The sequence below is a fragment of the Somniosus microcephalus genome, chromosome 5 (assembly GCF_052327205.1).
Source record: "Somniosus microcephalus isolate GS21.2 chromosome 5, FLI_Smic_1.0, whole genome shotgun sequence".
Taxonomy (NCBI): domain Eukaryota; kingdom Metazoa; phylum Chordata; class Chondrichthyes; order Squaliformes; family Somniosidae; genus Somniosus; species Somniosus microcephalus.
In genome coordinates this window covers 218,979,398-219,000,341 of record NC_140991.1, presented here as the reverse complement: position 1 = coordinate 219,000,341, position 20,944 = coordinate 218,979,398, and the positions used below count along the sequence as shown (strand labels likewise).

Here is a 20,944-nt window from a genome sequence, read left to right as displayed (position 1 = left end):
TTGCTGACAGACCACCAGCCGTTGGTGTCCATATTTAACCCGAACAAGGCCGTGTCCAACATGACAGCACAAAGGCTACAAAGATGGTCAGTCTTACTTGGGGCACACCAGTATGATATTGAATACAAACGGTCCAAGCAACATGGAAACGCTGATGGGCTATCACGCTTACCATTGCCAATGGTAGAAGAAGCGAGGACAGTAGACCCAGTAGAGTTGTTCCACTCATCAATAGTGGAGTGTTTGCCGATCACGAACTCAATGATCGAAAATGAGACAAGGAATGACCCGACTCTTTCACGAGTCTATGACTTAACGGTGGAGGGATGGCCAGCGCAGTGCGAACCAACACTGCAAGCATTCGCACAGAGGAAAGCACAACTGTCTGTGTGTCGAGGAACCCTGATGTGTGGGTCTAGAGTGGTGATTCCACCCAAACTCCAAAAGAAAATACTCAAGGAGCTGCACGAAGGACACCTGGGGGGCGTAAAGATGAAGAACCTAGCTAGGGCGTTTGTGTGGTGGCCAGGCATCGATGGGGACATAGAGGAGATAACGAAGAATTGCCTAGGATGTCAGAGGGTTCAGAACGCGCCACCACAGGCTCCTCTGCACCCATGGGAGTGGCCCTCATCTCCCTGGCAAAGAGTACACATCGACTTTGCGGGGCCTTTCATGGACTCGATGTTCTTAATAGCGGTAGATGCCCACTCCAAGTGGCCGGAAGTAATTAAGATGACCACCACCACGACGGAAAAAACCATTACGGTGCTAAGGACAATGTTTGCGCGGAATGGTCTGCCAGAACAGGTCTGTTCCGATAATGGGCCGCAATTTGTGTCTGAGGAATTTAAGAAATTTCTAAAAAGCAATGGGGTTAAACATTACACATCAGCCCCATACCATCCCGCCTCCAATGGACTGGCTGAAAGATTTGTCCAGACCTTCAAGAAGGCCATAAAGGCCATGAGTAATGAAGACATAAGTTTACAGCATAAGGTGGATAGCTTTTTGTTGGCCTATCGAAATGCAACACATGCGGTCACGAATCAAACTCCCGCAATGATGTTTTACAATAGACGCCTAAGATGCCGGCTGGATTTGCTCAAACCAAACGTAAGAAGGGACGTAGAGAACCGGCAATTCCAGGGCATGAATGAAAGGGCCACCAGATCTTTCCAGATGGGGCAACAAGTTTTGGCCCGGGACTACCGTACGGAGAAATGGCAGCCTGGAACTATTAAAAAAAGGCTAGGACCGTTGATGTACACGGTGGACATTGGGGACAAGGTAATAAGGCGCCACGTTGACCAGATCATAGGGTCCGCCACAAATGAACAGTCGACTTCACCACCTTACCCGAGTAATGTTGAAACTGAAGTACCCAGAACACCTACTTCTGATCTAGTAATACTAGAATCAGATAAACCTGACACTGTTGTTCCAGCTGAATCGACTTTACCAGAGACACCTACTGGACCGCTGGGAATGACGACACCACTGCGGCGTTATCCGGACAGAATCCGGAAACCTCCACAGAGACTGAATCTGTGATCTGTTTTGACATGAAGTTATATATGTTATTATGTTATGTTAAACATGAAGTTATATGACGTTGACTCCATCGAGAGTATATCTGCAAACTGTCTATATAAGTTGAAGATTGTATGTTTAATGGGATTCTGTAAGTAATAAGCTAGAAAGGGAGGAGTGTTGTGTATGTAACCGTTTACCTTTAAGGGAACTATAGAATGTAACCGTTCGCCTTTAAGAGCACGACTCAGGGTGGCACTATTTATTGGCTCATGTATACTGTAATACCGATAGTGACCACACCAGTATATAAGGGTTGGAATACGTTAACTAGGGCAGAAATCGCCCAGACCTCTGAATAGTAAAGACCTGTTTTGTTTGTACTCCTAAGTCTCTGAAGTTATTTACTGCACAACTTACAGACTTTACAAAAAGGTGTCAACATAATGTTCACACACTGCTACAGAATAAAATTCTGAGCTGAGAATTCTCAAAGCTGTAGTATGTATAAGGACAGTGAAATCATTAACAGACTTCCTCCTGTTTATTATCACTGATAAAGTTCTGGAGTGCTGATAGCTGAAAGCAGTTTGTCATGGTGCTTGATCAACATTTCAGCAACAGCAGGTGTGAAGAAACAGACTTTCTGGCATTTTTCCATCGACTTTTAAAGCTTCCATTTCTATTAAGCAATAATGCCAGTGAGATTAATTTAAAAAGGAATACACTTTACCTTTTAAAAGAAAATAATAATTGTTGGAATATAAAGGGAAGTTTGGTTGCCAGAAGCCTTTAGTAAAAAATTAAATATATATACACAAAATAATGTTGTGGTGAAATTATATCACATTACACCTGTTTTCTGGGGGCACAGACGTCCAATTTAGGGGGCCAAACCCTGAGCCCGAACAGCGTCAGAAATACGTCTGACACCATATTGGTTCGGATTCTGTAGGATCGTGCCTGCCAGCTGCCTAAAGCAAACATTACGAGTCTTGAATATGCTAATAAGTGGCTTAATGTCTATTTTTGGACCCATTTCATAAATTTGTTTCCCCTCAGGGATCGGGCCTGTTACATTCAGGATAAACAGGTCCACATGCAGCCAGAGGCCGCCATCAAAAATGGAAGTTTAATTTATAAAATAGGGGAGAAATTCAGTATCGCCCCGTTTGGGGCGCAATTATCGGCCGGGCGCAAAGCTTAGCGCCTGGCTCTAATTATCACCTCCGACTGCAAACTTGGCTTTTATCGCCCCTGGAGGTGATTGGAGCACTAAATCAGGTGCTGCACACCTGTCTTAAGGCGCAAAGGCCGAGGAGCGAAGCGCTAACTCAGAGCGCGGGCGCAGCGCAGGTAATGTCAGTTAGCGATGGAACACAGACACACCGGCGCCGGACAGTTCTCAAAGGGGAGGGTCAATCTTGCTCTCCAGCCACACCCTGCTCATTGGAGCCTTGAATCTCTGTCTGGAGGGACCTGTGACTACATTTTTCAGCCAATGACTATGGAGAGGGTGAGAGAACGAGCTCAGCACTTCAGCGAGCGGGCCTTGGAGGCTCTGGTTGGTGCGGTGGAGCGCAAAAGATCTATACCCTGAGAGTGGCAGGAGGCCTTTGCCGTGCAACTACAGAAGAGTGTGGAGGGAGGTGGCTCAGCACGTCTCCTAATGGAGCATGGTGCCCAGGACCCATACTCAAGGCCTGCTTTTTACAAGGTAAGTGGTGAATTAATTAAAATTAAAACATTTTTTCCACAGGTTTATTATTTTTAAATACTTTAAAGAAAGGTAAGTTTATTTTTAGCCCCGTTAGAAAATAAAATTATTTTTTTCAAAAATTTAAATTATTGTTTAAAATAGTTATTTCATGTAATTTATAGTTTATTTAAAAAATGTGATGTTTTTTTAAAATTTATTTAAAAATTTAGTGATGTTTTGGGGCCCGTAGTATTTATAAGTTTTGACAGCTCTCCCTGTCAAACTTATTAATGAAGCATTCCCTGCTCCGATTGGCTCTCCATGGCCCACGTGATCCCAGGGGACGCATCAAGCTAACTGTGCCCCTGGGATACGCAAGCACTGCGCGCCGGCAGTTGGAGCAGGCCCAGGATTGAAATCCCACGGGGACCCACAGCGCAACAGCTGGCACGGTATGTAAGTGCAGGTCGGGGGCTTGCACCCGCGGGAAGCCCCCGACCCGAATTTCTGGGCCATTATCTCCAGGTTGTGAGAAGCAGTTATGTTAATGAATGATTTTTTGTGTTTGTTTCTATTAGTTTGTCATGAAGAAATGACACACACAGGGGTAGATTTTCCCGAACCTGTCGGGAAGAAGGCGGGACTTCCCCTTTCGGGTTTTTGACCCGCCTACTTCGGCATCCGGCCAAGCCGTGCGATTTTCCCTTGATTGACCTTGTTAAGCCCGCCCAGCGGGCTCAGCAGGCCAATTAAGGGCCACCTGGCAACAGGTGATGTCACAGACTGCAATTTCATCTGTCAAGAGTTCTTGACAGATGAAATATCAGTGTTTCACAGCTGTTTGAAGCTGTGAAACACTAACACTCTGAGTTCTAACATGAGTCCTTCTGCACAGACTCAGTTGGAACTCCTACCGGCACTCAAAGCTGAGGGCTGTCACTTTTCACAGATCGCAGCCGTTCAGCTTTCAGTTCTGGCTGAGTGATGGGCTCCCGACGGCTACAGGAAGAAAGGCTGTTAAGGTAAGTACAGGTAAATATAAGTTCTTTGCACACTTCACACACACCAAACACACTTACCTTTGCACTCATGCACCCATCACTCACCTGAGCACCGACATCACGACCCCTCCAACTCCTTCAGCCCAACGGCCCGCCTGCTCTAACCTGGCGTGGTTTGGAGCCGTCGGGAAATCCACACGAAACCTCTCAAAATAGGGATTAGGCTAAAAACTGCCTGTTAACTACCTGTTAACAGGCAGTTAATTGGCACTAATCCCTTCCCGCCTGGTTTCGGTGGGTCCCAGTGCGGGGCGGGTACCCGCCGCCCCTGAAACTTACTTGGGGTGGGTTTTTGGGCGGGATGGTGTCGGGACCCCCGAATTCGGGATTTCCCCTCCCCCACACGCCTGAAACACCGCCTGACGGCTCCACAAAAGTCTAGCCCACAGAGTTTGTAAAATAAATAAGTTTTTGCATTCAAAATGTACATGCTTGGTCTTTGGAATCATTGTTGCCTTGGCCGGCTTAGGGGTTGCGGGTTGGTTTCATTCATGTTGTTCTCCATGGCAGAAGCCATTTCCTCAGTAGGAGCCTAGAAGCAGCTTGCTATCAGCCGTTGATGGACGGCCCTTGCAGTTTCAACATTGTGGGCCACTGTAAGATTCGAAATTTTCATTAATAACCACGCAGTAAAATAGGGTCAATAAGACAGTTTTATTGACCAAAAGATGCTTGTACAGGGAAACCTTTGATAAAAGGGCACACAAAATGGCCGCCGGACCTCGTGACCAGTTTCTGGGACCATTTGAATTTCTGTTACTGCAAGTCAGACAGGCTTGTGGATTGAGGACAGTAAGCCCGCGAGAACCAGTTTCGGGAAACCGAAACTCATGGAACTGAGTATACATATTAATTAGATTATAGGTACAGGACAGATTTGGGTAGCAGGATGAGGCCCATCAAGAAATGGGCGGACAATTGAATGAACACTTAAACCCATTGACTGTACAAAGAAAAGCCGTTTAACAGCCATCAAGGGCAATCTCCAGACCGATCAATATACAAACCGAGTTACGGTGACAAAGCAAAGACATTATCGGCCCAGGAAGGCCAGTTCAGCTATCACCGACTCCCGTTATGAAGGCAAAACACCCCTGCAGAGAATTCTGCCCGCCAAAAATATTACAAAGACAGGACTATGATTTGGCGGGAGATAAGAATGTTCCAAAAAGGTATAACTGTGGATTGAAAAGGTCCATCAGCACGCTCAACGCTTGGGAGTACGCTTCGGAACTTCTGCGGGACGCTTCACTTCACGATTCACTACGCTTCACTTGTAGTACACTTCTTCAGGATGATTCGTAGCTTCGGAACTTCTACGACTCTTCGGTTAAGGCAGCACTTCGGGTGGTCGGTGTTCGGCCAGGCAAGGCTCGGCCACGACGGGAAGCCGACGGGGGTGGCCCGGGTACTTTTGTCGGGAGATCATCGACGACCCAGGCCGAAGGAGAAGACACCCTCGGGGAAAACGACGATCCAGGCCGGAGATAAAAGGACACTCCGGGCCCAGCACTCCAGTGCCTCAACAGCCCATCGGTAACGGTAACACAGGTGCATTCAGTGCTTCAACACCACGCCGGTAACGGATTCATCCGTGGCGAGCACTCACCAAGGCTGTATCGGCAGCCTCATCGCGGGAGAACCAAGAGGAAAACAAGCTGCGCCAGAAGTTTCCAAATCCACGTGACGACGGAAAGCTGTGCCAAAAAGACTGCGAACCCCTTTTCGCAATTCTGAAAGTGGTGAGCATGATCCCGAGTTCCTCAAGTCGAAACTTAGTTAGGTCTAGGGGAGGGGGTTAAGGGTAGTTGTAATGTGTCACCCCTTTTACGATGTGCCGTGTGTTCCCCATTTCCATAGAGTCAAGTTCATAGATGTGTGCATGCTTGTAGTAGCTTTAATCTGTGCTTATGACATGTATTTTATAATGCTGCAAACTGTTTAATAAAAGCATCCATTTCGTGCTATTCAACCTGGTCTATTGAGTTTTTCTCTGCACTACAGTTCCCTGCACCTAAGTCCAAGGTCTAGAACCGTAGGGACGAGTGGGTCGAACCACTCAAGGGTAATTATTGCAAGAAGCCTGGCAGGAGACCAGAGCAAGCAAGAGAAACCCCCTACACCTCCTTCCCACCTTGGGGCTGCTGATGATCATCCTCCTCCTCTTCCTCCTCCTCTTCCTCCTCCTCCTCTGGTGGTGCGCCAAGGCCTGGTGGCATTGGCTGGGTCCTGAGGATTGCCAGGTTATGCAGCATGCAGCACACAACTATGAAGAGGGAGACTCGCTCAGGCGAGTACTGCAGGGCTCCTCCTGAGTGGTCCAGACAGTGGAACAGTTGCTGGAGCATGCCGATCGTCTGCTCAATGATGTTCCTGGTGGCGAGATGTCTCTCGTTGTACCGCAGCTCAGCAGGGGTGTTGGGGTTACGGAGCGGTGTCATCAGCCAGGTGCAGAGTGGATAACCCTTGTCCCCGAGGAGCCAACCACTTGGCTGATGCGGTGCCTGGAAAAGTTCTGGCACAGCAGTCTGGCGCAGGATGAAAGCATCGTGGCTGCTGCCAGTATAGCGGGCATTGACTGTGAGTATCAGCTGTCTCTGGTCACAGACGAACTGGACGTTTAAGGAGTGGAACCCCTTGCATTTGCGGAAATCCTCTGCATTCTTATGCGGTGCCCGCAATGCCACATGCGTGCAGTCAATGGCGCCCTGCACCATGGGGAAGCCCGCTATCCTCGCAAAGCCCAATGCGCGTTCATGCTGTTTGGCCCGGGTCATCGGGAAAGAGATGTACTGGTGTCTCCTTTTATAGAGGGCATTTGTGACCTGGCGGATGCAGCAATGGACCGTGAACTGGGAGATATTGACAATGTCCCCAGTAGCTGCTTGAAAGGAGCCAGTGGCATAAAAATTCAGAGCCACTGTGACCTTCACTGCCACTGACAGAGACGTCCTGGTCCTCAGTTGAGGCTGCAGATCTGGCTGCAGCAGGTGGCAGAGCTCAGTGACCACCTCCTTGCTGAAGCGCAGCCTGCGCAAACACTGCTCCTCAGACAAATGAATGTAGGAGAATTGTTCCCGGAATACCCTGGGAGGGTAAGGTCTCCTGTGCAGAGGCCTGTTGGCCCTCCTCCATCTGGCCATGATTGCCACTCTTTCTCTACATCTCTGTTGCCTCCGATTCTGCAGGCGCAGGACGACGCCCTGAATCAGTGCAGCCCCCATAGTCTCTTGGTAATCAAAGTAATGAAGGTCAAATCCAAAAGTACCTGCAAAGTGATGCTCAGTAGCCAAAACTACTTCACACAGCGTTGACTCTATGCAGAAGTCTCTCCTCTCTCTCAGAATCTCTCTCTCTGTCAGAATGAGTGGTGCAAAAATGTCTACCACAGAAAAAGCCAGGAAGAGGCCGCCTTTAAATAGCGCCCCCCCCAGCCCCACACCGACTGGAAAATGTTCCAGCCTACCTGTCGTTGCTTGCGCCAGGTGGAAAGGAGGGGGGCGCCACTCAATATCCGGTCCGGGGCGCCACAAGGGCGTTGCACGCTCAACTGACATCAGGATTTGCGGGCTTAAGAGATCGGGGTGATATTGTTTAGCGCCGCTGCAAAATGTGTTGTCAATTTTGTGAGCGGCGCAGGCATTGCCGCGCCCGGGCGCTAGTTGCTTTGCGCCCCATTAGTGTCCTCTTAAGGCACTAACGTGAGGCGCGAACCAACCGAATTTTTCCCCCAATGTACCTTAATGGAGCAGGAGTACCTTCCCTGAGTTCTTATTACTACTGCGGGCCGCTGCTGGTTCCCTCTTCTTGGGACATACCTTGCGGCTGCAGCTGGCGAGACAGGTGGCCCATAATTGGAGGGAACCAGATGAAGCTCAAGGACCAATTTTGGGTGGGATATGCAGCTTTCACATCATCCGGTATATGCCCAAACACAACCGCAAACCAATTCACCTCTTTTAGTTCTACATAGATTTCAGAAAGCTTTAAACAGCTGTAACTTCTGTACAAGAAAATAGTAATTGATGTTTTTTGCTTCTTTTCGTGACCTGGAGCCACCCTATTCGGTAATGGTACTTCATGAACTGGCAGGAAATGGTTGGTTTTATCTTAAAGCTTTAAAGTAAAAACTTTTTAAACTTCTTTCTTTCATTTTAAAATGCATTCCTTCCCTTCTTTTTTCAAGGAATGGAAGGTCTGGGGGAGTACTTTAAATCTTTGCATGCCACATGCCATTTCCTAGCTGAGAGTTTCGGAAAATAGTTCCTGTCAAGTTTCTACCAGCGCTTCTTGTGCTGGCTGCAGGCACATGTGTCAGTATCTACAAGGTGACTTGCCCTCCAGTTTTCCCTCTGCCCCAAGGTGAAAGTGGCTGGCATCTTCTCATTCTGCTATCACAGTCAAGAATGGGAATTTGCAATGTTGAAAACTATTCTTACAAACCTGTGACCGACTAATTTGTAGCACAGCACACTCGAACACAAAAACAAAGCGCCACTACACTGCTGTGGTGTATGTAACCTGTTCCACCTTAAGAGAACTTAAGCCTGGTCCACCTTAAGAAGGGTACTACTTTCTTTGGCTGCTGTATACGTAATACCGGTGGTGACCACACCGGTATATAAGCACAGTGTAATAATATTGTATTCAGTTCAGCCCTGACCTTCGACTAGTAAAGACCTGTTAAAGTTATTCTTGTGGTCTGTGTGCAGTGATTCATATTAACCATAACTGGAACACACAGACTTAACAGTGGCGACGAGTACGACCTTACCCTGCGGCAGAGATACATCCAAGGCAGTTTAACGGGCGTCGAGAAGAGGCATCCGCCCTCATCATCCTGCTGAGAAAAGACTCGGGTCTGAAGAGCAAAGGAAGAATCGTGACACGAAGCCTTCCATCAGCGACAGGCAGTGATCATCCCTTCTACCACGGTGGTGGGTAAGCCGATCAGCGACGAGCAGCAAGTCGGCCACGTTGGCTGTGGAGTAGGGGAGGGAAAACGGAGGATATAAGGGCGGAGAACTCGACCACGGCCGGGGAAAAGAGCCGGACAGAAGTCGGGGCCAGAGGCGCTGAGACTGGGGCAGCGTAAGGCACGGGAGCTGCGGTGAATGCAAACGCAGCCGGTGTAAAAGACCGGGCTGCAAGCGGGCTGGGAGACGCAACAGCGTCGAGAGAGAGCTCGACCGCGACCGGTGAAAAAGGCCGGGCAGCTACCGAGGCCACAAGGCGCAGCGACCGGGACAGCGTAAGGCGCGGGAGAAAATTTTAAAAAAAACGCGGAGAACTCAGCCGCAGCCGGTGGAAAGGACCGGACTGCAAGAGGGGCTGGGAGGCACGAATTGAGAACCGCTGGGGAGGCGCGAACGGCAGCAATACGGCAATCGCCATTACAGCCAGCGGGGGAGAAAGGCAAACGCGGGAAGCCGCCATTTTCATAGGCGGGGGAAGAAGACAAGCGCGGGAAGCCGCCATTTTAGTAGGCGGGGGAAGAAGACAAGCGAGGGAAACCGCCATTTTAAAATAAAAGAGAATTTTTTTTTGTTTCTCAAGAAGATTGCAAGGATGCCTAAACATGGGAACATTAATGCCTTCGACAGTGATATAGAAGACTGGGCTATGTATGTAGAACGCATACAAAACTATTGTAAGGCAAATAAAATTCCTGAGACAGATAAAGCACTAACATTACTAAACTTAATGGGTGCGAAGACATACGGGCAATTGAAATACCTGTTATCACCAGATGAACCGGCGGATAAGACGTTCGAACAGATTGTTACTGTCCTAAAAAATCATCTTAGCCCCACGCCGCTGATGCTAGCGGAACGATTTAAATTTTACGATAGAAGACAGCGGCAAAATGAAAACAATGCTGAATATTTGATGGAATTACGTAAGCTAGCAAAATATTGTCAGTTTGGAACGGGACTGACAGAGGCACTTCGAGATAGATTTGTGTGTGGTTTATTTAAACAGGATACACAAAGGCGACTGCTCGAGGAGAATGAGCTGTCTCTCGAGAAGGCGGTCACTATGGCAGCAGCACACGAGGCCGCAGCGAGAGGCATGGCAGTAATGCAGCTACGGCCACCGGAACTCGGTACAAACAAATTGGGTTTGAGTTCTGTCAAATGTTATCGTTGTGGAAAGACAACGCACGATCAGAACCAGTGTTGGTTTAAAAACCAAGAATGCAGAACGTGTGGCAGGTTTGGCCACATAGTTAATGTATGCCGGTCAGGAAAGAAGACCAGCAATAAAAAGTCACCGCAAGGAAAATATGCAAAGGTACACAAGGTGACAAAGAACAGTTTGACTGAACAGAAGTCAGATTCAGACGCTAGCAGTAATGAACTGGATAGCTTAAGAATACACAACGTTGGTAAGGATACAGACCTCCAGACAATTTGGGTCACTCTTAAGATAGCAGGAGTCCAAGTAAAAATGGAATTGGACACTGGATCGGCATTGACGGTCATGAATAAGAAAGATTACAGAAGGTTATTCCAACATATTCCCTTACAGGATACGGAGATTATATTGAAAACGTACACGGGGCAAAGAGTGTACCCCATCGGAAAAATAGAGGTAGAAGTGGTCCACAAGGGCGAAGGAAGCCAAGTAATGGACTTATATGTGCTACCTGAAGGAGGTCCACCACTACTAGGACGGGAGTGGATTAGGAAAATGAATATGGACTGGCACTCCTTGAAAGCACTAACGGTAGATTCCGGGGAAACAGCTGTCAAACCTAAACGATTGTCCAGAATATTGGATGAGGCTAAAGAGGTGTTCCAGCCGGGACTGGGAACACTGAGAGGAATTACGGCAAACATCAAGATTGATGAACATGCACAACCAAAATTTTTTAAAGCCAGACCGGTACCCTATGCAATACAACCTGCGGTTGAAGCGGAGCTGGAAGCACTAGAATGTTCAGGGGTACTGTCTAAAGTAGATTGGAGTGAGTGGGCTACACCCATTGTTCCCGTTATGAAACGTCCTGCGAACAATAAGCCAGGAGATCCAGGGAAGGTTCGCATCTGTGGAGATTTCAAGATCACCGTTAATCCGGTGCTTCACACGGTGCAGTATTCGCTTCCACGGATTGAGGATATTTTCGCTTCACTGTCTGGTGGGAAACACTTCACCAAGATAGACCTGGCGCAGGCGTACTTGCAGATGGAGGTTGAAGAAGAGTCACGCCAATACCTCACGATCAACACGCATCGAGGGTTGTACCGGTACAATAGGCTGGTTTTTGGTGTGGCATCAGCTCCAGCAATTTGGCAGAGGGCCATGGAGCAGGTATTGCAGGGAATTCCAGGCACACAATGTTACCTGGACGACATTCTGATCACAGGTGATGGTGATGAACAGCATCTCGCTAACTTGGAACTGGTGCTCAACAGACTGAAAGAGTATGGACTTAGGGTAAATAGGCAGAAATGTGAGTTCTTCCAGAAGCGGATCTCATACTGTGGTCATGTCATTGACCGGGAGGGGCTTCATAAGTCTCCTGACAAGATAGCGGCAGTTGTAAAGGCTCCCACTCCGGAGAATGTCTCTCAGTTGAGGTCGTTTCTAGGATTAATTAACTACTACCATAAATTTCTGCCAAATCTATCCACGGTGCTGCATCCGTTGAATGCTCTTTTACAGAAAGGGGTACCATGGGACTGGGGCAAAAACTGTAAGAAGGCATTTCGCAAAAGCAAAGAATTGATCACCTCAGAGGAAGTGTTGGCTCACTTCAACCCGACACTGCCTATTCGGTTGGCTTGTGATGCTTCTCCATATGGTATTGGGGCCGTGCTCTCACATAAATTGCCAAATGGCACGGAAAGGCCAGTCGCGTTTGCATCCAGATCATTGACCTCCGCTGAGCGCAACTATGCGCAGATCGATAGGGAGGCCCTTAGCCTTGTATGGGGAGTGAAGAAGTTTAATCATTACCAACAGGGCCAAAAATTCACACTTCTGACGGACCATCAACCGTTGGTGTCCATTTTTAACCCTAAGAAGGGTGTTTCGGTGATGACAGCACAGCGTCTCCAGAGATGGTCTCTTTTCTTAGGGGCACATCAATATCAGATAGAATTCAAAGGTACGAAACAGCATGGCAATGCTGATGGCCTGTCGCGCCTGCCACTACCTGAAGATGAAGACACGATGGAAGTTGACCCTGTTGAGTTATTTCATTCGACCATTATCGAGTGTTTACCTGTCACCAACGCAAGTATTGAAAGAGAAAACAGGAACGACCCGACACTGTCCAGAGTCTACGAGGTGACAGTGAAAGGATGGCCAACACGGGGTGATCCTCTGTTACCGGCATTCTCGGCAAGGCGAGACCAGCTGTCCGTCTGCCATGGTACTTTGATGTACGGGACAAGAGTGATTATTCCTCCCAAGTTAAGGGAAAGAGTTTTAAAAGAACTACATGAAGGTCATCTGGGGGGAGTTAAAATGAAAAGTCTTGCTAGGGCTTACGTATGGTGGCCGGGTATTGACCAACAGATTGAGGAGTTAACGAAAAGCTGCGCTGGGTGTCAATAAGTGCAAAATGCACCTCCGATAGCACCGCTGCACCCATGGGAATGGCCTTCAGCCCCATGGCAACGCGTACACATTGACTTTGCTGGTCCATTCATGGACTCCATGTTCCTAATCGCGGTGGACGCACATTCCAAATGGCCAGAAGTCATCAAGATGAATACCACTACTTCAGAAAAGACAATTGCGGTGTTAAGAACAATATTCGCAAGGAACGGATTGCCAGAACAGATCTGTTCGGACAACGGACCACAGTTTGTATCGGAAGAATTCCAACAATTCTTAAAGAAGAATGGAGTTAAACATTATACCTCTGCCCCATATCATCCGGCGACAAACGGGTTGGCTGAAAGATTTGTCCAGACATTCAAAAAGGCTATTAAGGCCATGAATGATGATCAGATTCCGCTGCAACACAAGGTCGATAAGTTCCTGATGTCATATAGAAACGCTGATCATGCCGTGACTAACCAAAGTCCTGCTATGATGTTTTATAACAGGAGGTTGCGGTCCAAGTTGGACTTGTTAAAACCAAATGTGCTGAGGGAAGTGGAAAACAAACAGTTTCGGCATATTAACAGCAAGACCACTCGAACTTTCGACGTAGGACAACCAGTGATGGCAAGGGGCTATGGAAACGACAAATGGCAGTCCGGAACAATCTGGGCCAGACAAGGACCTCTGATGTACACCGTAGATATTGGTCATAATGTGATAAGGCGTCATGCGGATCAACTGGTAGAGTCGAGAGCAAGGGTCGAACCCATGGTTGTGACAGAGACAGCTGTGGAAGACGTTCATGAACCTGAAGCATCTACCTCGGCCGAGAATGTATTTGATGATGATGACACCCAATACATTGGCAACCAACTAGAGGAGGCACCTCAACAACAAGAATCAGAGACCACTGAAAGGCGTTATCCAAGCCGAATCAGAAAGCCTCCTGAGAGACTGAACCTTTGAACTGTTATACCTGAAGTTACATATGTATATATGTTATGTTTATTTGGGGATATGACTGTTAAGCTAAAAAGGGAGGATTGTGGTGTATGTAACCTGTTCCACCTTAAGAGAACTTAAGCCTGGTCCACCTTAAGAAAGGTACTACTTTCTTTGGCTGCTGGATACGTAATACCGGTGGTGACCACACCGGTATATAAGCACTGTGTAACAATATTGTATTCAGTTCAGCCCTGACCTTTGACTAGTAAAGACCTGTTAAAGTTATTCTTGTGGTCTGTGTGCAGTGATTCATATTAACCATAACTGGAACACACAGACTTAACAACTGCCAGTTGAGATTTGAAATTATTGGCATAAAAATTCCTCACTCACTCTTTTTGACATAATTTCAGTGCACAATCGGACAAATAACTCTTTTTGGCACCAAATGGGCAAAAGCCATTTACGCTGGTTTTCCACCCCAAAATTGATCCCCCCCACCGCTGCATCACTTTGTGCTTTTCAGCTCATCCAATGACATGCCCACCGAGCTCATTTACATATATTAGAATGTGGGCTGGTGACGATGCAGCTTCAAGTTTTCCTGCTTCTACATATATAATCAGATTGTTAGTCTGACAATTGTACTTGGTGTATGTTAGTCTGACAATTGTACTCAGTGTATGTTAGTCTGACAATTGTACTCGGGGTATGTTAGTCTGACAATTGTACTCGGTGTATGTTAGTCTGATAATTGTACTCGGTGTATGTTAGTCTGACAATTGTACTCGGTGTATGTTAGTCTGATAATTGTACTCGGTGTATGTTAGTCTGACACTTGTACTCGGTGTACGTTAGTCTGACAATTGTACTCAGTGTATGTTAGTCTGACAATTGTACTCGGTGTATGTTAGTCTGACAATTGTACTCAGTGTATGTTAGTCTGACAATTGTACTCGGGGTATGTTAGTCTGACAATTGTACTCGGTGTATGTTAGTCTGACAATTGTACTCGGTGTATGTTAGTCTGACAATTGTACTCGGTGTATGTTAGTCTGATAATTGTACTCGGTGTATGTTAGTCTGACACTTGTACTAGGTGAATGTTAGTCTGATAATTGTACTCGGTGTATGTTAGTCTGACACTTGTACTCGGTGTATGTTAGTCTGATAATTGTAAGGCACAGGTGTTGCCAGGATCAGCTGATACAGGCAAAAGTGAGGAGTTTGTGAGGCTGAATAATGTGGACAGTTTCAGTAGCGATTTCTACACCTGTGAGGGACTTTTTGCAGCAATCCTTCTGACATTCTGCCTACACAGACCTGGACTTGCTTCTGCCTGTGAGATCACAGGGAGATTTTCAACCCCCACACTCACAGTGAGGGATTCTCAGAAGCAGGTGTGGTATTCCTTGTGGGCACACCCTTGCATGCAATTATCGTGGAGGAGTAGGAGTACATAGAAGAAAGCATTATGATGACCTGCACGCAGACTCTTCAGTGACTTATTTGTTTTGGCACCTGACTGCTCCATCTCCTGTTCTATTTCCTCTCCTTGTGCGCCCTTCTCGTGATGTTGGGATGCCTAAGTAAGACCTTCTTGTCTGTAGACATATTGGGAGCAAAATTCAGTTACACCGCGTTTGGAGGTGGTAACCGAATTAAGGCCAGACATTTAGCATCCGGCGTGGAAGTACTGCCCCGGCCGCTAAATTCGGCTTGCCACCCTGCACAGGAAGTGGAGCGCAGTCTCAGGTGTTCCACTTCCTGGTGGGGCGGTAACCGAGACGATGTTGGGGCGTGGTCAGCAGTGCTCCGTGGGGGCTCTGCGGAGCACTGCCGCATTTCAACGACCCTCCCCTTCAGTTAAAGGGGAGGGCCGCTGTATACTCTGCAGGGCCTCCGATGGCCCACAGTAGGCCACCAGGGCGGCATGGTGCCGCGGCCGCAGCCCGGAGCCGAGACGCGGTGCCGGGCTACGCAATGACGGCCATAACCACGCCACGGCACACCACAGAGGGCCAACCTGGAGGTCAGACAAAAAAAGAAAATGGTGGCGTGGGTCGGGACCGCATCTCCCCTTTAAATACCGCCCCTCGAGTGGAAGTCGGCCCGGTTCACGACCCGCGAGGCTGGCACTGACAGTGCCTGTGGCAGCCTTGCAGGACACAGCTGAATTTCTGCCGTGGGTGGTGCAGTGGCCCAGGGTGCTATCGGCGGGGGCACGGCGCTATCGGGTAATGCCTCAGTAACGCCCCGCTGAATTTCTCGGGAGGCGCTTTTTCTGCCTCCGCAGCGATAAGCCCTCCGGAGTCGCTAGTGGCAGGTGCAAAGGAGCCAAATTTCTAGCCCATTGAGTGAATGTCTAGATGTTGGGAAGAGATACCTTCAGTGATGCCTCACTCTGAAATCCTCCAACCTAGCCTTTTTTATTTTTCATCCTCCTCCGCTTCATAACATCAACATAAAGGTATTCTCATTGAAAGATCCAAATCTAGAGTGAAAAGCAGTACATTGTGCAGAGCTGAATAAAAGTAGCAGCAAAAGTCCTGACTCAATCCCCAAAGTACAAAAAGATCACTATGTAGGCCAAGAAACATTTACTTTCAGTCTGCCTCGAGATATCTTGTAGCTAGTCTTACCACCACTGATACAGTGGCAGTAATTATTTGAGGAACAAATGGAGTCTCCCTTTGTCACCACTGCCTCACTCCCTTCTCCAGCTCTCAAATAAAGGAACAATCCTTAATCCCAGTGCCCATCCAATAACATGAGAATACATTGACCTTCTTTACCCCTGCATTTGAAATTTTACATCAATTTTTAAAATAAAAACTGTAGGATTCGCAAAATTGGACTTTGTATTAATAAGGATCAAATGGCAGAAGAGGCTGTGATTTTAAAGACTGTTTTAAAAGAAGCCCAGAAAAAGGGGCATACAAAATGGCTGCCATACCATGTGACCAGCTTATTGAGACACTTTAAAATGGTTCCTGCGCAACCTCAGACAACTTTGTGGATTCAACCCACAGCAAGTTCTGGAAGCCGTTTCTGAGAGAACGAAACCAAACCTACATGTATGCATATGGATTAGATGCAGATCCAGTCAAGATCGGCCTGGTGACAGAGGCCATCTAAATGTTGACCCAGACAAAAGGGGGCAATTTCATATTCATGAGAACAGCACCCAGGACTAGATAACGAGATCAGCAGGACATTAAAAACAATGGAGGTCATTCTAGACCAGAGATGGGCCTTTACCGGCCATCAAAAACATTTTAAAATATAATAACTACCCCGCTGTGCTCCCAGCCCGCCAAAAGTAAAACAAAGACTAACCTGATTTTGGGCGGGAGACGGAAGTTTCTGGAAGAAAGGTATATCTGGAAGACTTTTCGGCAGTTGGACACACAGCTTGAATCCGGACACTCAGAAGAAGAAGCAGGCAATCGGAGGAGGAAGAAGAACCAAGCTAATATCAAGAAGGCCGTTTCGAAGCCAGCGTCCCGCCCCGGGGAAACACATCGGGAGATCATCGACCATCCCCGGGCCGTTGCTGGAACGAGAGGCCATTGACCCAACTTGGGAGAAGAAACAAAAAAATAAAACCCTAAGAGAAGAAACCTTCCAGCCACCCCGGCTCGGGTGAAGAGATAAAAAGAAACTGAAGAAGCGATGGGAGCCAGCCCAAGGCTCTTCTGACCAGGGTCGAGCCGACGATCCTCGACCCCGCCGACATCCAGGCCCGCTGGTGTCCAGCCGCCCCCGACCCCCACCTCAGGAGAGAGCTGTGGCGCAGCTCGCAGGGGCTCCACAATCCACATGGAGACGAAACGCCTGAAAGGACCAAACACAGACTCGATTTCAAAACCTTGCACTTCCTAGTGGGATTGGTGAGCATGTTTCTGGCCCTTCACAATCAGATCTAGATAGGTTTAATAAGGGGGTGGATTTAAAGGGTACAATTAACATGAGTTGTTGTCCCTCGATGTTCCGTGTGTTTCCTTATTTCATGATGATCTTTGTAGAGTATAAGATGCCTGTATTTGCTTTAGTTAGTACTGTGTCGTTATGATTTGTTTTGTGTTTTTCCCTCCTATGTACTCTCTTATCTGCTTGCATTTGATTTGATATTTTTCCTTATGCAATAAAATTTCATTTTGTTTCATCAAACTTGGTCTACAAGAGTTTTCTCTACATTGTAGTTCCTGCCCCAAAGTCCAGAGTACAGAATCTAAGGGGCGAGTGGGTCGAACCACTCAAGGTTTTACTGTGCAAGAGAGAGAGGCCTCTAGAGAGAGAAACCTCAGGGACATCTCTCGAGGAAAACCCCTTACAAAACCTTGCCCTGAAAGTGCTTCTTGCACAGTTTTCAGTTCATGCATGAGTGCTCCAAATCTGCATCATTAACAAACCACGGTCTACTGCAAGTGGCTTTCAGGTATGGAAGTTGCCATCCAACAATCTAAAATTTTGAGTCTTATACAATATTTTAGTATGTGACTCTTCCCCCATCATCCTACCTTCCCTACACACCTCAGGACTACCTTTGGAGTTTCCCTTTCTGTTTCTCAAAATATGAAAGCAGTATAAACTTTCAGTTGTCACAATATTTCTGTGTTGCAGTTTGAGATGACGGTAGAGGAAATATGGTAAGTCTAGTGTTCACATGGTAAGCCCCAACTGTAAGGTTGGAAGTGGGTTAAATTAATAAATGGACAAATTGTGGGTGCACACCAACATGCACTTCCAGTGAGTGAGGATCCCTACTGGGAGTGTGCATCCCTAAATCAGTCCTAATATGTCATCATCAGCTTTGCAAATGTGTGTTTGCATCAGTCACCACAGTAATAGTGACACCAAGCTGACTAGTGTTCCTGTAACAGCTAACTTTATATTAAAATTGATTTTTTATTCCAGATTGTGGTTGGCTGGATGTCGTCCTCTCGTTGATTGACGTCCCCCCTTTAGAAGACCCTTTGGGTCGTGCCGTGATCACCTTATTACTAGATGAATGCCCACTGTCTACCAAGGTAATTAATAGATTTTGTTTCCAAGCTGTGTTTTCGTAACTTCATCAGCTTACAAAATCGAGGTGATCCACTTTCTGTCTGCCTGTTAGTTACGCAGCACACTACCTGAGGCGTGAATTCGATTTACAAGTTTACAAATACCTAATTAATTGCAGTTTCTTGGAAAAGTTTCAGCTAGAACACTTTGCTGTGATGATTATAACTGGCTGTATACCCTCATATTAGATTTGTAGAATGATTAAATTTAGCCACAGCAGTGTAGATAATTTATCATAGTGTCAGTACTCTGTTACAGATATGATAAGATTTATTTGTATTATTTTCCTAGTACACATGGTGCATGCTTACTCTTTTAGAACAATTTGAGGCTTGTGATTACTTTAAATGTTGGTTTGCCAAATGAAAGCTGATGTACGTTTGCACATGTGTGCTTCCTACCAACTAATCTTGAATTACCTGATATGCTTACAGACACACAGGGACTGATTCTGACTGCGCGATAGTGAAAAACAGATGATGGCGACTTGCAGTCTGTTTCACATCTCTCCCCATTTTTATTTCCACTGACTTCTCAATTCTTTTCCATGTTCTCAAAACTGTGGAAAGCTTTATTCCTCTCTGTATTTGTTTCCTCTTGCAATATTCAGGCTTTAAAACCCAAGTTTGGCATCACCTAATCATTACTTCCTGATTTATGTCACCTTAGGGTGAAAGTCACTGATTTCAGACTTAAAGGGAATGAAGATATGAGGATAGCGCCATAGGCCCAATGGGCCTTGGCTCTTCACTCGGGTTTCTCAATGTTATTTGAACATGGGAACTGAAGCAGCCACGGTCCCATCAGCCCAGCCTCAGTCACTGACACTGAAGTGAAATAGTTCTGAGCTCTTGTGTGAATCTGTGGTGGGGAGTAAGGCTTGACAAAAACTCAATAGATACATGTGAAAACAAGAAAACATAGTAATAACCTGCTTATCGAGCCATTCTGATAAAACAACTGAAAATCTGGACAAATTACCCTCATATTATCCTTATACTCTCATAGGGGAGCCCTAACCACGTTGAATATTTCAGATCTCTCTAGTTGTCTATTTCTCTCCTCTTTTATTATATTCAATCTTGGCAAATAACACAAGGTCAAGTACAAATAAACTTTTCTTTTCACTCATACCTTCCAAATGCTACAATTTCTTGGAGGGTATCCAGCCATTTCCCACTAAATATAGTAAGGAGCACTGAGATAAACTAGTGTGATTTCTGACCTGTGACATGCCATGTGCAGCATCGACCTGAAGTATTGTTTATTCATCTTCATGCTAGCTGTAATAAACTAATAAAATGAAAATGGGTTGTACTATCTACTTCATTGTATATAAATATAATCCACATTATCTTCTTTCTCCTCAAGCCTAGCGACACATGAGGCAACCCATTTGTTCCACTGTTTTTACTTCATGCTCTGGGTTGTTTTCTGTGACAAAGATCCTTTTTACCCATGTCATTATCCTGACTCACAACTCCCTATCCAGAGGATCAGCCAGATACAATGGTGGAGTCAGGGGGCCCATGTTTGGACCAAGGCTGTAATGAGGTCGGGAGCTGAGTGGTCTTGGTGGAACCCAAACTGGGCATCAGTGAGCAAGTTATTGGTGAGTAAGTGCCACTTGATAGCACTGTCGATGACAAATTCCATCACTTTGCTGATGATTGAGAGTAGACTGATGAGACGGTAATTGGCCAGGTTGGATTTGTCCTGCTTTTTGTGGATAGGATATACCTGGGCAGTTTTCCACATTGTCGGATAGATGCCAGTGTTGTAGCTGTACTGGAACGGCTTGGCTAGAGGCGCGGCTAGTTCTAGAGCACAAGTCTTCAGCATGATAGCCGGGATGTTGTTTGTGGAAGCGGTAGGATTTCCTGTGTTGGGGGTTGCATTTCTGTGTAATCATATCTGGCCAACTTACTGGGTTTGACATGTGTCTGACCCCCAGCTCCAAAAGTTGGACATTCCTAAATTACTGGATACTGATCAGGAATGGGAACCTTGAATGATTTTTTTCCTTTTGTTAGCCCCCTCTGCCCTCCACAGACCCTGACTGAGATAGGTTAACACA

The 20,944-nt window shown here is 46.7% G+C and overlaps 1 long non-coding RNA gene across 1 annotated transcript in view; it reads left to right on the top strand.

The window, feature by feature from the left end:
- The window catches only part of LOC147117585 (uncharacterized), a 45,103-nt gene extending 24,928 nt beyond the window's left edge, over positions 1-20,175 (top strand). The window contains exons 2-3 of the long non-coding RNA XR_015078485.1: positions 18,718-18,830; positions 19,302-20,175. This is a non-coding gene — a long non-coding RNA (uncharacterized LOC147117585). The remainder of the gene's footprint in view (positions 1-18,717; positions 18,831-19,301) is intronic.
- Positions 20,176-20,944: the final 769 nt, after the last annotated feature.